Genomic DNA, 18,520 nt, shown 5'->3' with positions numbered 1-18,520 from the left:
GATGGGGCTGCAGGGCCAGCCCAGCACTGAGACTGGAGCTCTGCAGTGGCCCAGCTTCATCCTGAGGAGCACCAGTGAAGAGCCAGCAGGGGAGGCTGTTGGGTTCAACACGGAGTCCTCCCAGGATCCCCCACTCCATCCATTCCTACAGCCCTGCACTGCCCACGCTCCATGACAATGAGACAGGGGCTGTTAGGTGACATAATTTAATTTATACTCCCTGCAGTCCATGAGAAAAGGGACATGGGGTATACGGTGATTTAGTTCAATTCAGCAGAGTCTAAAGATGTAGCAACACCCTGGGACACATCACGACCAACAAGACTTCAAAAAACTGTCCAAAAACTGTCTGTTCTTTGGACAACTCACCTTAGATGGCCAAAAGTCAGGGTACAAGTCCTGGACACAACCCCCTGTACTATCCCTGACACAGGCAGGTGCTAACGAGGGACAAAACAGGGGCAATGCCTCCCACATTAAGGTCTCAGTTCTGGGAGATTTTTTTGCCCTGAGATCCCATCTCTGACTGACTGGATTAGTGGCTTCTCTTCCTGGCCAGTTGTGACACTCAAATTTAGGGAACTGTACAAAAGATCAGTCCTCCCCTTAAACGTATCCTCCTTTTCCCCAAACACAGGCTCTGCTCCCCTCCAGCACGAGCTTCACATCTGTCCAGGACCTGCAGAGCACCTGCTCTTGCCCTGACTTGCTGAGAAAGTGCCTCATGTTTATGGGCTCGTTGCTCTGAGGAGGAATTCATTACATTTTGAACCCCCTGTTTAGTTTTGGCTCCTCAGTGCTGACTAACACCAGCCATGGTCTGGGCACAGCACTAACTCAAGATCAAAGACACTGTGGAGCAGATTTATGATGTTGATTTTTGCCCAAGCTGCTGTTCTTTGCCCCACTCACGACACACACTTTGTAAAGTGGATTTAGCAGAGGCTTTCTCAGCAAGCACAGAGTGAAAGCTGCCTCCCACGAGCTCAAACACTCACATGTCAGAACTCCCAGCTCCAGAGTGCCTGAAAAACATCTTAATGCTGTGTTTTCCCCTATGGGCTCCATATCAACTCCTAAGTGTGTAACAATCAGGGTTGCAAGGAAGCTCCTTGAGATGATTCAACATCACCCAAATGCTCAGCCCACCTGAGGAACACATGGGCCCCAGCTGGCTGTGGAGGAGCTCTGCAGGAAAGTTAATAATCCAAGAACTGGTCAACAAACAATCCCACCTGCTGCCTCCAGCAGCCAGCAGGGCCATTCCAGGGCACTTCAGGCCACTTTGGACAGATTTTTTTCCATTACTGGAAATGAGACTCCTGGAATGGCAATGGCAAAGGATAACTCTCCTGGTGGATGCAGTTAATCCGGGTTGACACCCCTCCAAGGAAAATTGAACAGAGCAACATTAAGTGGCAGAAAAGATGAAGCCCAGGAGGGTTTCTCCACTCTGAGGTGTGGCAGAGGAAGGGAACTAGCTCTCAAAAAGCTGTTTGAAGATGTCCTGCCCAGCTCAGATACGACCCAGAGTAGCTGAGCAGTGTCTCACTGCACTCCATCAGAGAGGGATCTGGTTCCTGCTGCTCTCCCTGTGCCTGGGACATCCCTCCAGCTGGCAGAGAGCACAGGGCTGGCGTGGTCATCCCTCCCCAGAGCTCACAGGCAGCTTCCTGCTGGCTCCTCCTGGAAAGCCAACGGGACTAACGGCTGGAAAAATCTACTCTTCTTTTTCTTCCTCATTTTTCTTCCAGTTTCTGTTCTCTTCACCTCAAAATCTCTTCAGACTTCAGCCTGCCAATATGTATTACATCTTCCTGATTCTCCCCTCTTTTCTCAGAAAAGGCTCATCTTTTGGTTTTACTTTCACCTCCTCCTCATGACCTGCAGTTTCTTCTCTGCCACGTGCTCTGTTTCTACTGGGGCACTTGGGGAAGAGGGGACTGAGGGCAGAGCTCAGCAGGGGCTGCAGCTCCTCCCCAGGGGCAGCTCCGAGCTCTGCTCTGGGGGAGCAGGGACAGCACCCAGGGAACGGCTGGAGCTGTGTCAGGGCAGGCTCAGGGTGGATCTCAGGCAAAGGTTCTTCCCCCAGAGGCTGGTTGGGCACTGCCCAGGCTCCCCAGGGCAGTGGGCACAGCCCCAAGGCTGCCAGAGCTGCAGGAGGGTTTGGACAACGCTCTGAGGGCCAGGGTGGGATTGTTGGGGTGTCTGTGCAGGGCCAGGGGTTGGATGGATGATCCTTGTGGGTCCTTCCAACTCTAGATATTCTCTGATTTTATGATTCTAGTTAGTGGTCCTGCCATGGCCATGGTCCAAACTCATGTTATGACTTGATTCCAGCTCCATCCCTTCAGCCCAGGGGCAGGGGAGGTCACTGCCAGTGCTGTGCCTTTGGTACAACTGTGATCCCATGGACAGGCTGAGGGAGCTGAGATCCCACAGGATTTTACAAAGGATACTGAAGCACCTTATCCCAGTGGTCACGGCCCCAAGGCTGCCAGAGCTCCAGAAGTGTTTGGACAACGCTCTGAGGGACAGGGTGGGATTGTTGGGGTGTCAGTGCAGGGCCAGGGGTTGGACTGGATGATATTTGTGTCCTTCCAACTCTGGAGACTCTGTGATTCTACAATTCTCCACTTGTTTTGCTCTCCCTTCCCACGTGTTCTGCTCTGCTCTCTCAGTAGAAGGGCAGAGCTCCAGCCCCGTGCACGGCACTGGCACAGCAACAGCAGAGCTTTAAGGAACAAGTCCCATGGATTACATGGCACATGGTTTCCAGCTGCTCCCATTGCATGTCTGTGGCTGAATCCAAAGCACAGGCACTAAAACTGGGGATTCCAGCTCTTATTTCCATTCAAACACCATTTCTTAGGGTTTCACTTGAAATGCGAGCAGGACCAGGAACTGTTCCATCCCCAGGGAGGAAACAAAGGCTGCCACCCTGCTGGAAGGAATCAGGGACAAGATGCCTTCTGATTGTAATGGGACTAGAATTTTACCCCAAAGCCTGAGATAAAACGCTCAGAAAAATGCTCCTTTAGGAAGTCACAGCTGTTGGTGTTCTGAATTACCTTATTATGGCTGCAATGGATTCCTGCAAGCAGGCCCAGGCACACAGTCCTTCCCAGCCCTGATCCTCACCCAAGTCCTCCTAAAGGACTTCTCCTAACCATTGCCAAACCTTAGGCTGGTCCCTCTGCCTGGGACTATCACCACATTTATGCAGCCATGCCCCCAAACAAGCTCTTTCCCATCAGATTTGGGATTTGAGACCCTGATAAATGGGAAGAGGCTGTGCCTGACTCCTGAGCTCCAGGTGGGAACAGCTCTGAAAAGACATCAGGGCTTTCTCTACCCTGTGTTGGCCTCCAGAATTCATTCCTGTCAAGTGACACGTGGAAAACTGCAGTGCTTGGCTTTCTCTCACTTGCCTTTTGTTTCCAGGACACTGAAACATCTCATTACTGGGGATCCTTAAACCTTGCTGGTGGCAAAATCCTCTTGTATGTGATACTCAAGCAAAGGGGGGGATTTTCTCTGCTGCCTGGTCCTGTCCCAGCCAGATCAGGATCCAGTGGGATTAGTGGGAAGCTATTACAGCTCTGCCTTTTCTGTACCATTCCAACCAGAACAGCATTTTCCTCCACACACCAAATTTTAACCTGGTTTTAAGGCTTGTGTGGTGCCTGAGAAAATCCACCTTGTTTATTGCCCATGATTACTTTTAAGTCAAATTTTAGACACATTGAACCAATGGCCAACATCTTTGACACGTGTTAAATATAATATGTATACAATTACATATATGTTAAATATACTTTAAAATTTCACTTGTGCAGTGAACTCAGCACAGCACAAATTCTTGCTGAGGGACAGGTACAGCTCCTCCTTTACTGGCAGCCACTAAAATATCCTGCCCGTGGAAAAACCACATTCAGCATTTACCCCTTTTTAATTTAAATCAATCTGGAGAGACACAGCTGTGGGAAAACAGATCCCTTCTGTCAGGAGCTCATGGTTTCCTTACAAAAAACCTGCAAGTCCATGTCTAAAAGCAGATGAGGTGCTGGGCCAAGCACAGGGTGTAGGGTTTGCTGCTACCTGGGGGTCATGGTCTTTGCAACCAGATCCCAAATTAGCTTTGAACAAAAGGGCAGTGCCCATAAATAAAGTGACTGATGACTGAGAGGGATTTACAATGCAAAGAGCAGGCAGCAGCAGCAGATCTCCTCTAATTACCTCTTGTAACTCGACTCAGTAGCATGAAAATGCTTCTGCAGCACCCACAAGGCAAAAGTTTCTCAAATATATTGAAGAAACAGCAAAGTAAAGTGGACAAACAGAAAAGCAAGTCCTGTTCCCAGGTGGAATCCTCTGCAAAGGGCAATGAACACAGCCAGGGTAAGGCAGGAGGGAAAAAACAGAGATTACTCACAGTGGACTTGGGAGTCTGGAATTTTGAGAGTCTCTCTCATTTATTTGCCCACGGTTTAGTTCAGTCTGGAAAAGAAAGAGCACGTTGGAATCTGGTGTGTATGTTAACAGGCCATCTCAGCAGTGAGCACACAGGACTTAGAGCAGGTGCCCTGATGGGGAGGATTGCCTGGTAACCAAAACAGCAACACAAACTCAGCCCCAACAGCTGGAGAGCCCTTGGGGACCTCCCTCAGCATGTTTACCCTGAGGGTGACGTGCACGCTCGCAGAAAACACATCTCTGGGGGATGGACCCCTCCTGGAGCAGCTATTCCTTCCCCTGGACCAGGGATCTCTCCTCCTGGACCAGGTTTTTCTCCTGGAGCAGATATCCCTCCTCCTGGAGCAGGTTTTTCTCTCCCCTGCACCAGGTAACTCCTGAACCAGGTATTCCCCTCCTGGCCCCTGTTTTTTTCCTGGAGCAGTGTCCCTCCTCCTGGCCCAGGCTGCCAGGACACCAGAGCCTGGCTGGTGTCAGCACAAGCAGCTGCAGTGTGGACAAAGTAAAAGCTCCACACCCTGGCACAGCTTTCAGGTCTGCTCAGGGACTGGGCACCCAGACCAGCACCCAGGTGCCACAGCCTTTCCTCCAAAGCTCCTACTTAGTCTCAAGTTTTGCATTTAGAGCAGCTTCAGTTTTAAGTGAATCACTCAGTTGCTCCACATTTACCTTCCACAAACCTCTTAAAAAGATGAACAACTAACTCACACCTCCTAAGACAACCAACAAACACCTCCTAACACAACCAACAAACACCTCCTGACATCTCTCCTGTGAGGATGGGCTGAGAGCTGGGGGGGTTCACCTGGAGCAGAGAAGTCTCCAGGGAGAGCTGAGAGCCCCTGGCAGGGCCTAAAGGGGCTCCAGGAGAGCTGGAGAGGGACTGGGGACAAGGGAGGGAGGGACAGGACACAGGGAATGGCTTCCCACTGCCAGAGGGCAGGGAGAGATGGGATATTGGGAAGGAATTGTTGGCTGGGAGGGTGGGGAGGCCCTGGCCCAGGTTTCCCAGAGAAGCTGTGGCTGCCCCTGGATCCCTGGAAGTGTCCAAGGCCAGGTTGGACAGGGCTTGGAGCAACCTGGGCTATGGAAGGTGTCCCTGCCCACGGCAGGGGGTGGAATGAGATGGGCTTTAAGGCTCCTCCCAACTGAAACCACTCTGTGATTCACGTTTGACTCCAACACGTGCAACATCTGCTGAGCTGCCGTGGCCTTGCTGGGGGGGGGAGACAATCCAGTGCTAAATTCAAGTGACCTGGGTTCAATTCCCACTTTGGTTACACATTTCCTGTGTGAAACTGGGCAAGTCACCTCATTTACGGTCTGTGTGAGTCCCTGTTGCTAAAAAGGGGACACTTCCTCCTTCCCCAGATGTGATGTGAGTCATCCATGAATGTCTGTGGGGCCCACGGATACCACGGGAAGGGAGAGACCCACGGAGATAAACAGGGATCCATCTCACTAGGAACAGATGGGAAGACATCCAGGAGACTTTCCCTGCTCATTAAAAAGTCTGGGATTGAAGGATTGACTGCTGTGCTTATTCACTTTTACTTGGAGCCCACGTGGTTTCAGCAACTTTCTTCTCACCCTTCCAGCAAAGGGCCCCCCGAGGAAACCAGATGAACAAACCCAGCCCTGCCCTCAGCCAGCAAGGCTCGAGCAAAGGGTTAATGAACGGATTTCACAACTTCAAAGAGGTTTTCCAGAAAAGCCCTTGAGTCAGAACAAGGAAATTATTGCAAAATCTGCATATTTTAGAGCTAACTATTCCCAGCAATATCCTCATCAAAACTGGAAGGGGAAGCAAAGCAGCGAGCCCTGTGCAGGCTGAGGAGCAGCAGCAGCAGAAAGGCACCACCAGAGCTCCCTCCATCCTGCTCCCAACTCCCAAACCACAGGACACAGGGCAGCTTCAGCCTGCCTTGGAGGTAAAAACTCAGTTCTTCCCCATCCAGGCAGACCCAGCTCTCACACAGCCTCCCCTGTGCTCCTGGGCCAGCTCCTGGCTGCTCCATTTCCACCATTCAGCCCAACTGGGATTTGAATCCAGGCTCCTGTAGGCAGGCAGGGCATGCCAACACACTCACATGTTCCACAGGGGTTGTCATAGAATAAATATAGAATATATTTATATATAATATATAAAATATATATTATATAATAAATATACAATAATTTATCATATGTAATATAATAAATATAAAAATATTTATTACATATATCATTATATATAATTAATTACATACAATACATATTATATATTAATATATACTATAAATATAGTTATGTATTTATTTAATGAGTAATAAATATATTATATTTATATATTTTATTGATATATAACAAATCTGTTATGTATAATTAGATTATATAAGTATTATAATAAAATTATTATATATAATAAATCTAATAATTTAAATACATAATAAATACATATTTATAATAAAACTAATCCTGTTTTCTTGTAACCAAAACTCCAGAAAACCACTTTCTTTAGCAATGTCTAAGATGACCCTCAAGAACTATTCAACCCCCTGTGACTGTGAGGAGGGATTCTGAGCATCACCACCACATCTCCTCCCTGCTGCTGACCCTTCTCACACACTCAGCAGTGCAAGAAAGCAATTCTTTAATATTTTAAAACCACACCTGCACAATGATTCTCTCAAAATTCATCTGGATTGAACACTCCAGACCTGCCAAAGCCAGAGTGGGAAGGCAGCTCCTGGGGAGCTGGTGACCTCATCCCAGGTAACGTGCCTTGCAGGCAGCCCAGGCAGGAATTGCCTTTCCCTGTGTTCCCCTGCAGAGACTTTGGTTAAACCCATGTGTTGAGAAACCTTCCTAAATGTTTCCACAGAGTTTCAAACCACAGGAGTGAAAAAAAGAAGGAAAGGGACAACTCCAGTTCAGCTGGAGTTTCTGATTCCTGCTCAAGCTCCTGATTGCAGGGTGGGGCAGTGGGGAAGGAGGTTCAGGCAGTACCACAGGTCTGCCCTCAGGCTTTGGAAAGCTCAGCTGAAAAGGCTCCCCTTGACCCTCCCCTGACTTAGTGCTGAGCTTTTCCTCAGGGAAAGCCTTGCCTTTCCTCTGTGGATGCACACACAGCCCATGGATGGACACACAGCCCATGGATGGACACACAGCCCATGGATGGACACATCAGTCCATGGATGGACACACCACTCCATGGATGGACACACCACTCCATGGATGCACACACCACTCCATGGATGGACACACAGCCCATGGATGGACACACCACTCCATGGATGGACACACCACTCCATGGATGGACACACCACTCCATGGATGCACACACCACTCCATGGATGGACACACAGCCCATGGATGGACACACCACTCCATGGATGGACACACCACTCCATGGATGCACACACCACTCCATGGATGGACACACCACTCCATGGATGCACACATCACTCCATGGATGCACACACCACTCCATGGATGCACACATCACTCCATGGATGCACACACAGCCCATGGATGCACACACAGCCTATGGATGCACACACAGCCTATGGATGCACATGCAGCATTCCATGGATGCACACACAGCCCATGGATGCACACACAGCCTATGGATGCACATGCAGCATTCCATGGATGCACACATCACTCCATGGATGCACACACAGCCTATGGATGCACATGCAGCATTCCATGGATGCACACATCACTCCATGGATGCACACACAGCCCATGGATGCACACACAGCCCATGGATGCACACACAGCCTATGGATGCACACATCACTCCATGGATGCACACACAGCCCATGGATGCACACACCATGTCTGGACACTCTCCCTGTGGTTTATTTTGCTTGCCCTCTGGCCATTCCCTTCTCCATCTGCCTTGTGCAAAAGCCAAGCAGTCCATGGACACACAGTGGAGGTAAAATGCACACAGGCAGATTCAAGAATATATTTTTATAAAGATTATTTTTCTATGTGAGAAACAAATCTTGCTTCAAGATGAAGGGCAGAGAGCACTCCCAAGGGCCAGACACTGAGATGGAGTGAGCTCCTTCCATGTCACTGGCCCCCAGGGTCAGGAATTTGATCCTGGCTCCTTTCATTTACTGGTGCCAGAGTCGCCCCAGGTGCTGCGAAGTTGGAGGGTGAGGATGTGTCTGAATAAGTCACTGCCCTGAGGAACCCACTGCTCCTGCTGTCTGTGAGCTCAGGGGGTGCCCTGGAGCAGAGGGAAGGGCACTGGGGAAGCTGAACAAAGACAGACGAACCACAATAGGGGTCAGGCTGCCAAAATGTTAAAAACAGATAACAGGGCAACTTTCTGACAGCAAGGCTGTCTCATCCTGGGGCTGCAGGCTGAGGAGGTCTGTAAGCAGCTCTGGGGAGAGGATGGTCCCAGCCAGGTTGGTTTGCAGAGACAGCCCAGGTCACAGAGGGGACATTTTGCATGTGTGGGAGTCTGGCTCACCACACACAGCTCAACAAGCCCTATGCAAATACACCCCATGAAGCCACTGCAGGCAGGGCCTCAGCTGCACCTGAGGAGCAAAATTCACAGCACGGTAACACAGCAGTGATTTTAGAGAAAAACAGACCTAAATCAACCACTGAGGTGGAAAAAGGTTTGTCCCAGCACTTTTCATATTTCACAGAATCCCAGGATATGCTGAGCTGGAAGGGACCCCCAAGGATCATGGAGTCCAACCCTGAGCCCTGCACAGGCCCAGCCCCAAGAGTCACCCCCTGTGCCCCAGAGGATCAGCCAAACCCTCCTGCAGCTCTGGCAGCCTTGGGGCTGTGCCCACTGCCCTGGGGAGCCTGGGCAGTGCCCAACCAGCCTCTGGGGGAAGAACCTTTGCCTGAGATCCACCCTGAGCCTGCCCTGACACAGCTCCAGCCGTTCCCTGGCTGCTGTCCCTGCTCCCCCAGAGCAGAGCTCAGTCCCTGCCCCTCCTCTGCCCCTGCCCAGGAATTGGAACTGCACTGAGGTCTCCCCTCAGTCTCCTCTGCTCCAGCTGAACACACCAAGTGCCCTCAGTGTCCTCCCAGGGCTTCAAATCCAGGCCCTTCCTCATCTCCTTGCCCTCCTTTGGACACTCTCCAATGGCTTCAGATCTATTCTTATATTGTGGTGCCTCAAACTGCCCCAGTATCGCAGGTGAGGCCACAGTGACACAGCAAGTGCCAGGCCCTGGTTCCTGCTCACACACCTGGACTGTGCTGTCCATAAGGGACCACTGTGGAACCTCCTCTCTCATGGAATCCAGGAGAACAGCTCATGGAGGGAGGGGGTTACTCAGCAAATTAGATGGCCAGTTAATTACCACACAAACCAGCCCTGACTGACAGACAAGAGGCAGCAGTAGAAGTCAGGACTGTGCAATAACACCCTGCAGAGTGTTCTCCAGTGATTACAGATGCAGATTTTACCACTCTCAACTTGGACTCTGTTCCAGACTATGCAATTCTTGTACAGTTTTCATAGAAACACAGAAATATTAAGGTTGGAAAAGCCCCCATGATCACCAAGTCCAACCTTCAACCCAATCCCACCATGTCACTACACCAGGTCATGCAGTGCCACACTCACACTGCTTCTGAACACTCCCAGGGATGGTGACTCCACTGCTTCCCTGGGGGGCCTCTTCCAGTGATTCATAAGGACACAAAGAAAGCTCTGCAATGAGGTTTCAACTGTGCCCTTTTCAGACTGGAGCTTGTAGGAAATTATTCAGCCCTCCCAGCTCTCCACAGTGGGGCAACACCGGGGGGACCTTCTTGCACGGGGCTCAATATTGAATTAATATCATTTACTTTCCAGTTTATTTTGCATTCCATGGGCTTCCTGAGAGCAGCATTCCACTCAGGCTTCTCTAAAGAAAATAATTGGGGAAAAAAAAACCAAAAAGCCAACAATTGTCATGGGCTTGCTGGCTGTGACTGACTCACCCTCTGGTTTCCTGGCAGTTGGTCACTGCAGGAGTCAAAGCCATTCCTCAAGGGGCAAAATGAGGAATTTTGGTCTGGTTTGTAAATATGAGAAGAGGGGGCTACTCGTGGCTGTTGAGAAGTGACCAAAGGCCTGCTGAGGGGTTCAGGCACTTGACCACTATGTACCTGCCCATGGAGAACCCTCCTGCTGCCCCGGCCCAGAGGAGTTTGCCCTGAGGATGTGCTGGTAGGACACAGATGGGTGGATGATGCTGCAGCAGGTTTGTAGGGCTGAACAAAACCAAATGAGGAACGTAAAGACAAGGAAAACAATAAAAAGAAACTCTTAACATGCAAATTCCATCTCTGCTCCGTGATAATTTCGCTCTGTGAGCTGTTACACAAACGGCTTTTTGTCTCGTTAACGATAAAGGAGAAGCAATTAAGAAAAAACAACCTAAACAGAATAAAATTAAAACAGAAGTCAAGATTATTGTATAATCTCCCTAAAATGGCAAAGGGATCTTTAGGGCTGATATCACAAAAAGCTTCCAGTTTGCTTTGAATCCAGAAGTGAGGAGCAGAAATGCTCCAGAACGTGTCTCTGTACAAACAACCTCCCCATGGGGAGCAGAGGCCAGGGAGGGCTCTGAGCTGTGTTTGCATTTAGCCCGGGCTGGATTATAGTCCAAGCCCTCAGTAAGGCTTGGACTTCCCTCTCTTAGGCTTCCCCCTCTTCCTACTGGCACAGAACAATGGGATGATGAAGTACAGAACCATGGAATGGTTTGGGTTGGAAGGGACCTTAAAGCTCATCCAGTGCCACCCCCTGCCATGGGCAGGGACACCTCCCACTAGCCCAGGTTGCTCCAGGCCCCGTCCAACCTGGCCTTGGACACTTCCAGGGATCCAGGGGCAGCCACAGATTCTCTGGGCAACCTGTGCCAGGGCCTGCCCACCCTCACAGCCAGGAATTCCTTCCCAGTATCCCATCTCTCCCTGCCCTCTGGCAGTGGGAAGCCATTCCCTGTGTCCTGTCCCTCCATCCCTTGTCCCCAGTCCCTCCCCAGCTCTCCTGGAGCCCCTTTAGGCCCTGCCAGGGGCTCTCAGTTCTCCCTGGAGCCTTCTCTTCTCCAGGTGACCCCCCCCAGATGTCCCAGGAGAGGTGCTGGGAGGTGTTAGTTGTGTTTGGAGGTTTGTGGAAGGTAAGTGTGGAGCAACTGAATGATTTACTTAAACCTGAAGGTGCTCTAAATACAAAACACTGGCTAAAAACAAGCTTTGGAGGAAGGGCAACAGCACTGGAAGGGGCTCCAAGGTCTCCCCAGAACCTTCTCTTGTCCAGGCTGAGCAGCATCTGCTCTTGAATGCATTTGTGTGTATCTGCAGACACATCAAATTGTGCAACAACACCCAGTGCTCAATCAACTCATTTCTTGTTGAAAACAGAAACAACTGCCAAGGTTTCCCAGGTTTTGGTTTCCATCCTTTCCCTGTCAGCCCATACTGACCAAAGTGATGCCTTTTTCTCCAGTCACTTCCTTTTTTTCCTGATGAATTTATTTGCAGAAGATCACGCAGGAGTTTCAGTTTTCTGCCCTGCAGACACACATTAGGTCTGAAAATGGGGCATTCCCTAATCCCCACATCCACGGGCTGCCCCCAGTGCCCTGTGCCCACCCAGAGCTGGCAAACAGGAGCCCTGTCTGACCCCTGGGGACAAACCTTGGGATTCCCCTCCTCCCCCAGCCTCATCCTCAGCACACACACAGGGTTCTGCAGCCCACTGCTGTTGGCAGATGCTCTGAGAGCTGCTCCAGAGGACTCAGAGCAGGAACCAGCAGGGCTGGAAGCAGGAGCAGCCAAGGCTCCAACACTGGCAGATGCAGCATCTCCCCCCCTGGATGGCACAGAGGGATCTTGGCCAGAAGTTCCTCCCTGGGTGGCAGGTTCATTTCTGGGATATATCCCTGGCAGCCCAGCTCTGGGGTTGATGCTTTGCTTTGGCAAGCCCAGACACAGTCACTGAGGTGGTTTTTTTCCTTGTAATGTTTTCTGGTTTATACTTTAAAAAGAAATAAATCTTGAAATATCTGTGAGTTTTGTCATTTCCCTCTCTGAGAAAACAAAGTGAATTTACAGGCTTTTTTAGCAAACCCTTGGGATGTGCCAAGGGCTGCATCCTCCCAGAGTTTATATGCCAGGCACTGGTGGAGGTGAGAGGTGTTGGAAAGGCAGCCAGGAAAATGCAGAGTATCACCTCTGACATGTCCAACACTGACACAAGCCAAGAGAAGAGGGGCCACAACCTCCAGAGCTCCCTGTGGAGGTGACCCATGGGTTGCTCCCCACTTCATCCCCCCCAGAGCCAGCACAACTGCACACACTCAGCAAGAAGTTTCCACAGAAAACATGGAAAGCTTTGCCCTCTCAGCTTGCTCATCTTTTTCTCCTCCCTCAAGCAGAGGGATCAAGGTTGATAAAGGACTGAGTTATAACCTGGAGCCAGGATCTGGAGAAGAGGTGGCTCCAGGGAGACCTCAGAGCACCTTCCAGGGCCTAAAGAGGGTTCCTAAAAAAGGAGACTTTTTACAGAGGCAGAGAGTGACAGGACAAGGGGGAATGGTTTTAAACTAAAAGGAGGGATTTAAGTTGGATATTGGGAAGGAATTGTTCCCTGGGAGGGTGGGGAGGCCCTGGCCCAGGTTGCCCAGAGAAGCTGTGGCTGCCCCTGGATCCCTGGGAGTGTCCAAGGCCAGTTTGGAGCAACCAGGGCTGGTGGAAGGTGACCCTGCCCATGGCAGGGGGTGGGATGAGATCCAAGGTCTCTTCCAACCCAAATCATTCTGTGATTCTGTAATTCCATGATCCTGTGCCCCAAGTTTTGCACTCCAGGGTCTTGCTGTGACATTCCTCAATTTGGGAGCAGCTCCATCAGAGCAGACCCATCCCATGGCACCCGGAGGCTCCTTCCCTGTTCCTCAGGGGAGTTACTCCGGATGGAACTGCAGTTCACCCAGAGGCTGAGCCACAGGAAAACGCCTTTTTTTCTCCTTGCAGCAAAAAACAAGCTTTTATTTTTCCCCTCTCTTCCTCAGACCACTGCAGGGGGTGCTCCCTGCTCCTGAGGAGGGGCTGCCCCCCCCCAGGCCGTGGCCTCCCCAGCCCCCACTGACCACACCAGGGCCCGAAGATGTGGATTCTTTGCTGGGAAGTCTGGAGGGAATTCCAGCTGCCCTCCCCACCAGGAGCAGCCACAGCAGTGCCCCCAGGCTGGGGGAAGTTTGGGGTTGGAATCTGAGGCCTGACCATCGAAGATGCCAGAAGGTCTTCTGGGCAAGCACAGCCTGCAGTTCCCACACTGCTGGACAGGAGCTTTTCCTTCCCTGGCTGCCCTGAAGCACCATCCAAGGCTGCTGAATGTTCTCACCCAGCTGCCCTCTCTCCATGCACAGTATTCCAGCTCTGGAAGTGTTAACCAAGTTCCTAAAAGCTCTAATATCCAGTAAGATACTGTAGAAATACAAATACATTATTAATTCCCTGAATTAGGATGATGCAAAAGCAGGATGCAGGTGGGGGGAATACTGAGAATGAAAGAAAAAATAAAGAAAAATAAATAAGAATAATATAAAAATAAATAAAGATAAATCTAAAAAATAAAAAGTAAAAAATAAAAAAATTAAAAAAAAAGAAAAAAAGAAAAAAAAAGAAATCAGATTTACCACTTCTTGGACACAGCATCAACACCCAATGTTGTATTAGGTCAGTCTGTATCTTATTTAACAGAACACAAAGTGGAGATGCTGAAAGATTTAAGTGACAGTGAAAAAAAAACAACCTGTAACTCAGTGGAAATAATTCTACAAGGAAGTTTCCCTCAGTGATTTAGGCCCAAAGGTAATGAGGTTTTTTCCTCTCCTCAATGAAAAGAAAAGCCAGAAAGAGAAGAAAATGGTCCTTGTATTCCCACAGGCAAAGCCAAAGTTTCTGATCCCATCTCCGGGCTGGAAATCTCCTGTTTAGAGACAGTCTGGACTCACTGGGAGCATATCCTGAAATTCATTATATTCTGTCACCCAACAGAAATGGTGAATAAAATAGAAACACGTATCAGACACAGAGAGCAAGTCCCTGCCTGTCCCCAGTGCCACCCTCAGCCTGAAAACCTGCCTGGAGAAAGCCTGGGCTGTGTTTTCCTTACGTTTCAGGGGAATTGGGGGAAGAGTTGCTTTAATTACCACAACTTTGCTCAAGAGAAATATTTTCTCAGGCATTGCTGGAACATTGCTGGGCATTGGCAGCGCTGGCAGATCCACCAAGGAACACAGGACCACGGCCAAGATGTATCCAAGACATGTCCAGGATGAAGATCCACCAAGGGACACAGAACCATGTCCAAGATGTGTCCCAGACATGCCCAGGATGAAGATCCACCAAGGGACACAGAACCAGCTGCAGGAGATGGTGCAGCTCAGGCAATTCTTCCTTCCCACAACATGCCCCAATCTTCATTATAAATTATAATATATATATATTTTTATATATATATATATATATATATCTTGCAGTATCTGTGCTCACACACACATCCAGGTACATTTCTGTTCCAAATTCCAAGTCAAATTCCAATTCTTTGCAGACCTATGAAGGGTGTGAAGAGATGTCCAAGATGAAGAACCAGCTGCAAGGGATGGTGCAGCTCAGGCAATTTTTCCTTCTCACAATATGCCTCAACCCCACTATAAAGGATAATATATATATTATATATATATATATGTATGTATTTATATCCATCCTGCAGTGGTCTGTGCACACACACAACCATGCACGTTTCTGATCCCAAATTCCAAGCCAAATTCCAGTTCTTTGCAGACCCCTATGAGGGGTGTGAAGACACGTCCAGGATGCAGATCCACCAAAGACCACAGAACCAGTTGCAGGAGATGGTGCAGCTCAGGCAATTCTTCCTTCCCACAACATGCCCCAATCCTCACTATAAAGGATTATATGGAGATATTTTTATATAGAAATATATAAAAATTATGTTATATAGAAATATATAAAAATTATGTTATATATAAAAATTATATATATATATATAAATTATTATTATTATATATAAAAATTCCAGCTCTTTGCAGACACCTACAAAGGGTGTGAAGACATTGGAAGTCCCTGGTGTTCCTCACCCCAGCTCAGAGGGAAACCTCACGTTTTAGTGCTGCCAAGCCAAGTCACACAAAGCACCAATAACGTGAAATCAAGACATACATTTGTTTTACAGGAGAGGAAGAAAAAACATGACCGAGTTTGGAGGGAATGTTGTTGGCTTTGTAGGAAGAAAAGAATCAAGTCTGGGCAGTGTTTGCTTCCTTGTCATCACAGGCTCCACAAAACTCCCTTGTATGCACAGACAAAAATCCACCTTGTGCCAGTGGAACGAGGCAGGATTTAAAGAGAACCAGAACGTGTTTTGGGTAATTTCCAGGTGATTGGCCTCTTCTTAACAGATACTTTTTGTAGATGAATGCAAATATTTATGTAGGGACCCCACTGGCTGTGTGTCCATCTATTCTGTTTTTATCCCTCATAAACCTGTTCCTCAGGAATCCACGGCACCAGCACTGACTGGGGCGAGGAGAGAAAACCCAGAGCAGGATTTTCCACATCCTCACCACACCAGACAGGATCTCCTCAGCACCAGAGAGTCTCCACTCTTTTAATCCCACTGCATCAACACATCAATCAAAAATTCCCCATCCCTGACTCCTCCATAGGGAAGCAGCTCAACCAAATATTGGTTCCGGCATCTGCTGCTTCCAGTGGGCTGGCGTGGCTCTGCTGGACAGCTGAGGTGGCTTTGGATGGAGGTGGCTCTGCTGGACAGCTGAGGTGGCTTTGGATGGAGGTGGCTCTGCTGGACAGCTGAGGTGGCTTTGGATGGAGGTGGCTCTGTGGACAGCTGAGGTGGTTTGGCTGGAGTGGCTTGCTGGACAAGCTGAGTGGCTTGGATGGAGGTGGCTCTGCTGGACAGCTGAGGTGGCTTTGGATGGAGGTGGCTCTGCTGGACAGCTGAGGTGGCTTTGGATGGAGGTGGCTCTGCTGGACAGCTGAGGTGGCTTTGGATGGAGGTGGCTCTGCTGTGGTGGCTTTGGGTGGGGAAGCTGCTCTGCACTCTGGTGGGACAAATCTCCTGAGCATGTAATACCAAGGCAGGAAAAACAATTATCTCTCAAAATGAGCCCCTGGAGACTCCTGGCTGTGCCTGAGATAGAGCAGACATTCCTGGGTTTAACAGCTAATTTGACAGCAGTTTAGCTGGTTAAAAACTTGGTGCTGATAACGCCAAGGTCGGGGGGTTGATCCCCCACAGGGGTCACTCATTTAAGAGTTGGACTTGATGATCCTTGTGGGTCCTTCCAGCTCAGAATATTCTGTGATTCTCTGAATTTCAAACCCAAGCAGCCTTGGTGTGACCCCTTCCTTGCTCTGAGTCTCCAGGTTGTCTCAGATGATGCCACTTCCACATTTTCCTTCCCTTGATGTCTGCAAAGGTTTGAGAGCTCCAAACAGGAACACTCTTCAGGATGCAACCAGGAGGACAAAGCCAAAACATCCAACAACTGCAGGTCGTGTGTGGAGTTGAAGTGAAGAATAAACAAAAGGATCCAGCCCAGAAGAGACCTCCAGCTTCACCCCATTCCCAGCAAACCCTGCAAAAACATCTGAACTTCACAGCCTGGGAATGACTTTGGTGACCTTCATTTGGGGCCACCCAAAGACATCAAAGGAAGGGCTGATCAGTAACATTTCTTTTGCTACATCCAGTTGTTTAATTTTGTAAAGCAGTTAGGCAGTCACAGAGTCATGGAATCATGGAATGGTTTGGGTTGTGAGGGACCTTAAAGCCCATCATCCAGTGCCACCCTCTGCCATGGGCAGGGACACCTTCCACTAGCCCAGGTTGCTCCAAGCCCTGTTCAGCCTGGCCTTGGACACTTCCAGGGATGGGACAGCCACAGTATTCATGAGAAGCAACTCAGTTTTGATGATCTTTATTGACCCCTGAGACCTGCCTGGTGCAGGACCCTGCACATGGAGCTGGGAAGTCGAGAGGAGACATCGAGAGTCACCAGCTTGGTCCAGAGCAGCTGGGAGGTTACACAACTCACCCCAAATCAAAGGGAAACTGCTCTCATGGACAGTCCAACCTTGTGGCAACGTCTCAGCAGAAACTGGATATGCTGCTGTCACATCCAGAGACCAGATAAATTATCCAAACATATCAAAGCCGGGAGCAAAATGACATCTGAATGTAGAGCAGGAGAACGAGAGCACTCCAGTGGCACTTCAGGGACACAAAGCTCCACTTCCTGATCCTACCAGACTTATGGAATTTGTTTCTAAGAGCTTGTGGTTGAAGAATCAGCCAATTATGTGTCCATTTATTTTCATGCCTCTAATGAAATAAAGTGTGAACTTCTGTTTAATTAAAAATGAGTTCAGGCTGGTGACCAGAGACACTTCTAAAATACCTTTTGGCACTTCACAACTGAGCTCATCAGGGCTTTGAGTTGGAATGGCTTTAAGGAAAGGATATGGAGGTCAAACATTAAAGATTTCAAGGCAAATAAATACTTTTTCAAGCCTGGCCCCACATCTCTAAAAAAGACAGTGGATATATCCATATGCACAGACAGCCAGGAAATCTGAGATCATATTCCTCCTGCTTAGCACAGGGCTCAATAAAAAAATAGGCTTCAAGACATTCATTTGGTGATTTTTTTTTTAAGAATCTCAATGTTTTTGTCAAGAAAAAATGGACAAAGATTTTCACTAACACATCCAACCTATTTCTTTGAATGCAGGTTACCTTTTTCTAAGAAATTAAAATAACAGATCTTAAACCTGCAAAGAACCCGGAGCCAGAAATTACTCATGTGCCTCAGCTACTGATCCAAAAAGCCTCCTGCTTTGCAGAGCCTCAAAAGAAAGAATGTTTAAAAAAACCTCCCTAAGATGAAATCACCAATTGAACAACTAAAGAGTTCACCAAAAAAAAAAAATCATTATTTTAATGCAAGCAAGAAATTCTTCAGTTGAA

General features: G+C 48.9%; 1 protein-coding gene across 4 annotated transcripts in view; it reads right to left on the bottom strand.

Annotated features, from left to right (window-relative positions):
• The window catches only part of HIVEP3 (HIVEP zinc finger 3), a 294,820-nt gene that overhangs the window by 66,815 nt on the left and 209,485 nt on the right, over window positions 1-18,520 (bottom strand). For 3 of the 4 annotated variants that reach the window (XM_039384239.1, XM_039384242.1, XM_039384240.1), the window contains one exon: window positions 4,436-4,500. The exons of the other annotated variant lie outside the window; for it this stretch is intronic. The gene's annotated coding sequence lies outside the window, so the exon portion shown is untranslated. The remainder of the gene's footprint in view (window positions 1-4,435; window positions 4,501-18,520) is intronic. 4 annotated transcript variants of the gene reach the window in all.

Source organism: Pipra filicauda, unplaced genomic scaffold (genome assembly GCF_003945595.2).
Source record: "Pipra filicauda isolate LSUMZ 115617 unplaced genomic scaffold, ASM394559v2 scaffold341_size774298_pilon, whole genome shotgun sequence".
Lineage (NCBI taxonomy): Eukaryota > Metazoa > Chordata > Aves > Passeriformes > Pipridae > Pipra > Pipra filicauda.
The sequence above is the reverse complement of the archived record's forward strand: the minus strand, read 5'-3'. Positions and strand labels throughout refer to the sequence as shown.